Raw genomic sequence first — 8,404 nt, forward strand, 5'->3', positions numbered from 1 at the left:
ATTTTGAAGGCAACTCAAGGATCTTGGTGAAATTGGAGAATATTGCTAGGAAGAGAGAGCTGGAACACCCATAAGCTTAAGTAAATCCAAAGCAAGTTCTGATCTTCTTAAAACCAAGATTTGGAAGTTGTGTTATGTAGTCCATTGCCTATGAGTTTACCTAATACTATATTCTTTAATGCCCCTTGTCAAGTTGAAAGCTTACTTGGTATGCAACTTGTTAATAATATCAACCCTGCCTAATACTATATATTTTTTTGTTCTTTTCGTTTCTTTTTTCATTTGTTAATGTATAGATATTAATTAAAAAAGAAAAAAGCAAAGAACAAAGCTAATCAGATTCATTTGGAATTTGGAACCAAATGTTTGTGTACCCAATGGTGACCAGAGTTTTGTTCTGCAAATTAATTTAGCCAAAATCATTCCCGACAATTGAAAAATAGAATCATAAAATCACTGAACTAGTTTTGGTAAAGCCTTTGTCCCTGCCATATTTAATACTAGCAAGTAGCAACCAAGTGTTGTGGCACATCCCCAGTTATATGAACCATAACTTATTTGAGGCATGAAAGGGATGCAAGTCTTGTTTGTTCTAGCATTTTAGAACTAAGTGATCTTTATTTTATTTTGATTTGATAAACACTCGGTGATCCTTATATCAACTTTTAATCAATTTCCTTGTTTGTTCAGGGATTTATTGGATCTGCCCTTAATTATGGACTCATTACATGGTGCAATAAGATCTTGGGGCCAACCATGGTTGCTCTTTATAATCCACTTCAACCTAGAGCTTCTGCTCTCCTATCCATAATTTTTCTTGGAAGTCCAATTTACATGGGAAGGTACATCTTTTGATCCCTCTTGTGTCCTTATCTGATTCCTTGTTTTGACATCTTTTTTGTTTGGAACATTGCAAGTAGCAACAAAGTAAGTGTTGCAATAGGTAACTTTCTTTTCATTAATTTTTTGGTACATACTTAAATTACTTCCATTTTGTTAATAAAATTTCAGTAATGTGATGTTTGTTATTGATGTTGTTGTCAGGCGCTGCTAGTATAGGAGCATTTGTAGCCCTTGTTGTCATTCTTGGATGTGTGTACTTTGTGATGCAAAGAAGGAGAAAAACTGCTTATAAGAAACAAAGAAGCATGAAACTATTCATTGCTCCTTCAAGCGGAGACACTTTTGCATCTACAACTAACACGTCTCAAAGTCTATCTTCTTACCGATGAGGAACTAGAGGAAGCTAACAAAAACTTTGACTCTTGAAGAGAACTTGGTGAGGGAGGTTTCGCCACTGTTTACAAAGGTAACAAGATAAACAAGATGAGGTCAAATAAATACTCCATTCATGTGCTTTTATGAAAGTTGTGTTGTGAAATTTTGTAATTTGTAGACAACTTACAACTGATGTTAGCAATGTTAGATATTGTATAGTAATTTTAAATTCTTGCAAAACTATAGACTATCATTAATTATGTAAATGCTTGTATTATGTAATTAAATGATTTTAAAATTGTTGAAAATGATGAGTAGTTTTGCTTCAAATTAATGTATAGAAAAACTAAAACACCACCAAAAAAATTAAAAAAAAAATTAAACCATACTAAGATGGTTACAACAAAAACCGTCTTAGTATATCTCACTTTCTAAGACGGTTTTAGGAATAATCATCGTAAAAAATCTTACAGACAAATAACATACTAAGACGGTTACAGTAAAAACCGTCTTAATATGTCTCACATTTTAAGACGGTTCTACGAATAATCATCGTAAAAAGTCCTACACACAAATGACATACTAAGACAATTACAGCAAAAATCGTCTTAGTATGTCTCATATTTTAAGACGGTTCTACGAATAACCGTTGTAAAAAGTCTTACACACAAATGACATATTAAGATGGTTATAATAAAAACCTTCTTAGTATGTCTCACTTTTATAGACGGTTCTAGGAGTAATCGTCGTAGAAAGTTGACCTACTACAACGGTTAACAACAATTAACCGTCTTTAATAAACGACACATTCTAAGAGGGTTGATGTGTTATTATTTTCTCCAATTTTTTAATCCTTTTTGTTACCATTTTAATTACTGATTAGCCTTAATTATCAAATTAATTATGCAGTTTTATCATTTGGGCCTACTTGACTAATTTTGTGTTTTTAATTTAATTTAAGGAGAACTATAAGCAATTGGACTTGAATTCGGAATTGGGCTTGGACTTGAAGAGAGCAGACAATTTTATTTTATCAAATCTTATCTTATCTAGATTTTATTTCATCTAGATTTTATTTCATCCAATCTTATCTTATCTTGTCCAGATTTTATTTTATTTCGTTTATGGGCTTGGACTTAAAATAGATTTGTAAGTTTTGGGGCTGAGGACCTATATAACAACACCAGGGTTTTAGTTTAGAGAGGTTTTTGGAGAGGAGAATAATTCTAGGGTTTTAGAATTCCATTTTTTACTGTTCATGCGCACTGTTCACGTAGTTTTTGTCTCCAGCGTTGTTTTCTCTTGAGGATCAAGCACAACTCTCTTTGAGGTTTTGTTATTACTATTGAATTCTGATCAGTTTTTCTTATTCACCAATTACTCTGTATTTGTTGCTATTAATTCATGCATGCTTAGTGCTTGATTAATTGTCTCTACGCTTAATTTATGTTCATGCTTAATGATTAGTTTCGTTCATGATTAATTAGTGTATGTGTTGCTTAATCACATAATGACATCCTTATGTTAATTTTCGCTTAGTAATTTAATTTAAGGTTGGATTAAGTGGTTGAACTGGTTAGGGATAAATCCTCATAACCTAAGATAAGAGACTTGCTTGTGAATTAAGGGGAAACAACATGTTTTAATTATGTTATTTTCTAATTAAAATTTGTTCGCTGTTTAAATTACAAAAACAAACAACCCCCCCCCCCAATTCGTTATTATTTTATTACTATCTGTTATGAACGTTTGGTTAATCATTGCTCGTTGGGAGACGACCTAGGATCACTTCCTAGATATTGCATTTTTAATATTTATTTGATTCAGGTACAGTCTCGATCCAATTTGGCGCCGTTGCCGGGGAGTAGTGGTCCAAAGGTTTATAATAGTGTTTAGTTGTTTTGAGTCTAGCTCTGTTGTTTAGTGTGTGAGTGTGTGTTGTTTTGTTTTGTGTAGTGTTCTGTTTCGTATTTCAGTCGCGTCCCCTGTTTAGTGCTTCTCTGTTTCAGTTGCTCACAAAATTGTGACTGATTTTGCATAATGCTGATTTTTTTTTTGTAATGCTGTGAACAGTGTTTAACGACTGAACTAGCGATTGATTTTGCAATTTAATTGGCGATTTTTGTTTTGATAGTTAAAGTTGTTATTTTTGGATGATATTTTGTGTGGTAGTTTCTTTTGGTCCATATTTTGTATGAAAAATACCAGAAGCACTTGGTGTGGCTGAATTTGAGAGAGACAAAAATTATGGGGACTTGTTTTTAGCAAAACTTAAAACAGTCATAATTTGTGCTCCAGTTATCAGAATGACTATTATTATATATGCATTTGGGGTAGAAGAAAATTTCTCATGCCATGGCAACTGACCTGTGCAGGTCAGTTGCCATTTTAAACTTGAAAAATCAGCCGTTTACTAAGTTTTATTTTTTATTTTTTTAGTATTATTGTCTTATTTTTCTAAACTTTCCTCAGGCATTTTTCATAGTTAGACTTTGAATTTTTGTCTAAAAATTTTTGTGCTATCTTTTCATGATTTTAGGGTGTTGCTCACAAAATTTCAGCTCATTTGGATACCGTTTGACTATAGTTGTAGTTTTAACCCTCCCTGGTGCTTGTTTGAGAAACACATGATTTGCTGCATATAGTGCATGACTAGGGGCAATCCAGGTGATTTACAACCCTTTGATTATGAAATAGATAGAACCTTTCATAGATTAGTTAGACATAGTGTGCATCCTAGTCATTCTATGCATTTTGAGCATTTTGTTGTTGGTGATTTTGAATATTTTGATTTTGAGCATTCGACTACTGAGAACATGGCTCAATCTCCACCTCGTGAGAGGACTCTTAGGGAGATGACTGCACCTAATTTCACTTATGAAAGCTTGTGCATTCAATATCCTGATGAGGGTGTTCCATATGTTCTCAAGACTGGACTAATACATTTGCTACCCAAGTTTCATGGTCTTGCAGGTGAAGATCCTCATAAGCATCTTAAGGAGTTCCATATTGTTTGTTCCACCATGAAGCCCCCTGATGTCCAAGAAGATCATATATTTCTAAAGGTTTTTCCTCATTCTCTAGAGGGAGTGGCAAAAGATTGGCTATACTACTTTGCTCCTAGGTCCATTTCTTGTTGCTAAGAGGTTGTTCTTGGAGAAATTCTTCCCTGCATCTATGACCACTGCCATCAGAAAAGACATTTCAGGCATCAGACAACTTAGTGGAGAGAGCTTGTATGAGTACTGGGAAAGATTCAAGAAATTGTGTGCAATCTGTCCTCACCACCAAATTTCTGAGCAACTCCTTCTGCAATATTTCTATGAGGGACTTAGCAACATGGAAATGAGTATGATTGATGCTACCAGTGATGGAGCCCTTGGTGATATGACTCCTGCCGAGGCTAGGAATTTGATTGAGAAGATGGCTTCCAATCCCAATAATTCAGTGCAAGAAATGATGCTATTGTCCTTAGAGGAGTCCATGAGGTGGCCACGAATTCATCTTCATCTACTGAAAATAAAAAGCTTGAAGAAAAACTTGATGCCTTGGTTAACCTAGTAACTCAGCTTGTCATGAATCAGAAATCTGCAGATCACCATACAGATCTTTTTTATTCTTTGCAGCAATCTGGAGTCAATGAACAACTTGAAGCTTATGCTGCAAACATTTATAATAAACCCCCTCAGCAGCAAAACCAACAACAACAGAATAATTATGATTTTTCAAGCAACATATAAAATTCAGGTTGAAGAAATCATCCAAATCTGAGATGGGCAAGTCCTCCACAACAACAACAGTTTGTCCCTCCTTTTCAGAATGTTGTTGGTCCAAGCAAGCCATATGTTCCTCCTTCAATACAACAATAGTAGTAGCAACAACAATAGTCACAACAAAGACAACGAGCAACTGAGGCTCCTCCTCGACCTTTCTTAGAAGAGTTAGTGAGGCAAATGACCATCCAATATATGCAATTTCAACAAGAGACAAGAGCCTCCATTCAGAGTCTGACAAATCAGATGGGGCAGATGGCTACTCAGTTGAACCAAACTTAGTCCCAAAATTCTGACAAATTGTCTTCACAAACTGTACAAAATCCGAAAAATGTGAGTGTCATCAGCTTGAGGTCTAGCAACCAAATTCAAGTGCCTCCACCAGTAGCAGCACCTGCACCTGAACCTGTCAAGCTTCATTCTACACCTGAAAAAGAGGATGAGATAGTTGCACAAAAGAGAAAGTTTCCTAACAAAAATTTTCATGCAAGTGGACCTTCTTCTAGTAATTCTGACTTACAACAGCCTCTTATCCCTCTTCCATTCCCACCTAGAGCAATTCCAAACAAAAAAATGGAAGAAGTGGAAAAGGAGATCTTGGAGACCTTCAGGAAAGTAGAGGTGAACATACCTTTGCTAGATGTCATCAAGCAAATTCCAAGATATGTCAAGTTTCTAAAGGAGTTGTGCACCTACAAAAGGAAGCTCAAAGGCAATGAAATGATTAGCATGGGCAGAAATATGTCAGCATTGATAGGTAAATTTGTTCCTCACATTCCTGAGAAATGTAAGGACCAGGTACTTTTTGTATACCTTGCATTATTGGGAACAGTAAATTTGAGAATGCCATGCTAGATCTAGGAGCATCAGTTAGTGTCATGCCTTTGTCCATTTTCAATTCTTTATCTCTTGGACCTTTGCAATCTACAGATATGGAATTTGGTGATATTTTTTTTCATTTTAACATTCTTGACGCCATGAAACATCCATCTGAGGATTATTCTGTTTTTTCGTGCTGAGATAATTGATAAGATTAGCCTATTTCTTAACCCTTTTTGTCACCATTTTAATTACTGATTAGCCTTAATTGTCAAATTAATTATGCACTTTTATCATTTGGGCCTACTTGACTAATTTTGTATTTTTAATTTAATTTCAGGAAAATTATAAGCAATTGGGATTGAATCCAGAATTGAGCTTGGACTTGAAGAGAGTAGACAATTTTATTTTATCAAATCTTATCTTATCCAGATTTTATTTCATCCAGGTTTTATTTCATCCAATCTTATCTTATCTTGTCCAAATTTTATTTTATTTCGTTTATGGGCTTGGACTTAAAATAGATTTGTAAGCTTTGGGGCTGAGGACCTATATAACAGCACCAGGGTTTTAGTTTAGAGAGGTTTTTGGAGAGTAGAATAATTCTAGGGTTTTAGAATTTCAGTTTTTACTGTTCATGCGCACTGTTCACGTAGAATAAAATTCGTTTTCTACAATTTCGTTTATGCTTCAGTTTAAAATTTCGTTTTCTGCTGATTAATGGAAGGCTAAGTCTACAGCGTTGTTTTCTCTTGAGGATCAAGCACAACTCTCTTTGAGGTTTTGTTATTACTATTGAATTCTGATCAGTTTTTCTTATTCACCAATTACTCTGTATTTGTTGCTATTAATCCATGCATGCTTAATGCTTGATTAATTGTCTCTGCGCTTAATTTATGTTCATGCTTAATGATCAGTTTCGTTCATGATTAATTGGTGTATGTGTTGCTTAATCACATAATGACATCCTTATGTTAATTTTCTCTTAGTAATTTAATTTATGGTTGGACTAAGTGGTTGAACTGGTTAGGGATAAATCCTCGTAACCTAGGATAAGAGACTTGCTTGTGAATCAAGGGGAAACAACATGTTTTAATTATGTTATTTTCTAATTAAAATTTGTTCATTGTTTAAATTGCAAAAACAAACAACCCCCCTAATTCGTTACTATTTATTACTATCTGTTATGAACGTTTGGTTGACCATTGCTCGTTGGGAGACGACCTAGGATCACTTCCTAGATACTGCATTTTTAATGTTTATTTGATTCGAGTACGGCTTTGATCAATGGTTATTCCTAGAACCATCTTAGAAAGGCCAATCTATAAAGATGGTTTTGAAACCGTCATTGTAAATGTAGACACATTTTACGACACTGCGTGTTACGACGGTTCAACCTATTTCAATACTGTAACATCCCAATTTTCGTAAACTAGATTAAAAAGAATTCTTATTTATAAATAAATAGAATTTTAAAAATAATGATGATATTTTATAAATAAATAAATAAGGAAATATAATTATTAATTAAAATAATGATTTGAGAGAAAATAAAAAGGGTATTTTATTTATTTGTTTGATAGAGAATAAAATAAAGTTTGTTTTTATAAAATAATAAATAAATAAATAGAGTAAATAATAGGTCGAAAATGCCCCTAGGTATAAATAGCAACATGATAGGTCAGTTTTCGGACTGACTCCTCAGCCTCCTCTGCCTCACAATTTCGTGTTTTTTTCTCTTTTTTCCGCAGGCCACCTAACCTGTCTTAGAAAAATGACAATCTCAGACTCATTCACCGTTGGATCATTGTGAAATTTGAGCACCACGTTCACAACCCAATTCTCAGCATTCTCACCGTTTGGAATTTTGATATTATGTCTAAGCTAAGAGACATATCCTTCGCATTGTAGCCTTTTATTTTCCCGCAGAAACTCAAAACTGTCTCGGTAAAACTATGATCCCGGTTTCGTTAACCGTTGGATTTTTATGAAATTTGGATATGTTATTTGAAAGTTAATTTCGCACACTTTCACCGTTGGGATTTTCAAGATAGTTTTCTTTGAGGGAGAAAAAGGATTCGCATGAAGACAGTACAAGTGGAGGTTTCAATCTCTTCTCCGTCTCTCTGACGCTTGGGAATTCTATCGGAGCAGTCAGAGGAAGGAATAACTGAAAGAATCTCAGGAAACCGCTAGAGATGTTACTATCGCTAGCTGAAGACACGTGAGTCCGCTCAGAGGTAAGGGATGAGTTTATCGCAATTGGGGGTTAGAATGAACATGTGTAGGGATCCTTAGAGAACTAAATTTGGGTTTATTTTGGGATGTTTATTGAATTATAATTTTTCTTTATGATTATGAATACAATATTATTGTGTTCTATGTACCAATTGATGTCCTGATGAGAATTAATTGATAAACTTGAGTGTTCTTGATGTTTTTGTGTTAACCCATGATTTTGATTAGTTGAGTTTGATACAATTGTGAGGAACTATTTCAGAGGTTTTACATTCCATGTTGTGATAAAATATTTTGTATAAATTGTTATGTTGAGGTTATGAAATGATGATTCAAACTGTGAGTATGTGATAAAT

The 8,404-nt window shown here is 34.2% G+C and overlaps 1 non-coding gene across 1 annotated transcript; it reads right to left on the reverse strand.

The window, feature by feature from the left end:
* Positions 1–4,404: 4,404 nt before the first annotated feature.
* LOC114372735 lies at positions 4,405–4,511 on the reverse strand. The gene has a single exon (XR_003658302.1). It is a non-coding gene; the product is annotated as a small nucleolar RNA R71 (small nucleolar RNA).
* Positions 4,512–8,404: the final 3,893 nt, after the last annotated feature.

This window comes from Glycine soja, chromosome 10 (genome assembly GCF_004193775.1).
Source record: "Glycine soja cultivar W05 chromosome 10, ASM419377v2, whole genome shotgun sequence".
Taxonomy (NCBI): Eukaryota; Viridiplantae; Streptophyta; class Magnoliopsida; order Fabales; family Fabaceae; genus Glycine; species Glycine soja.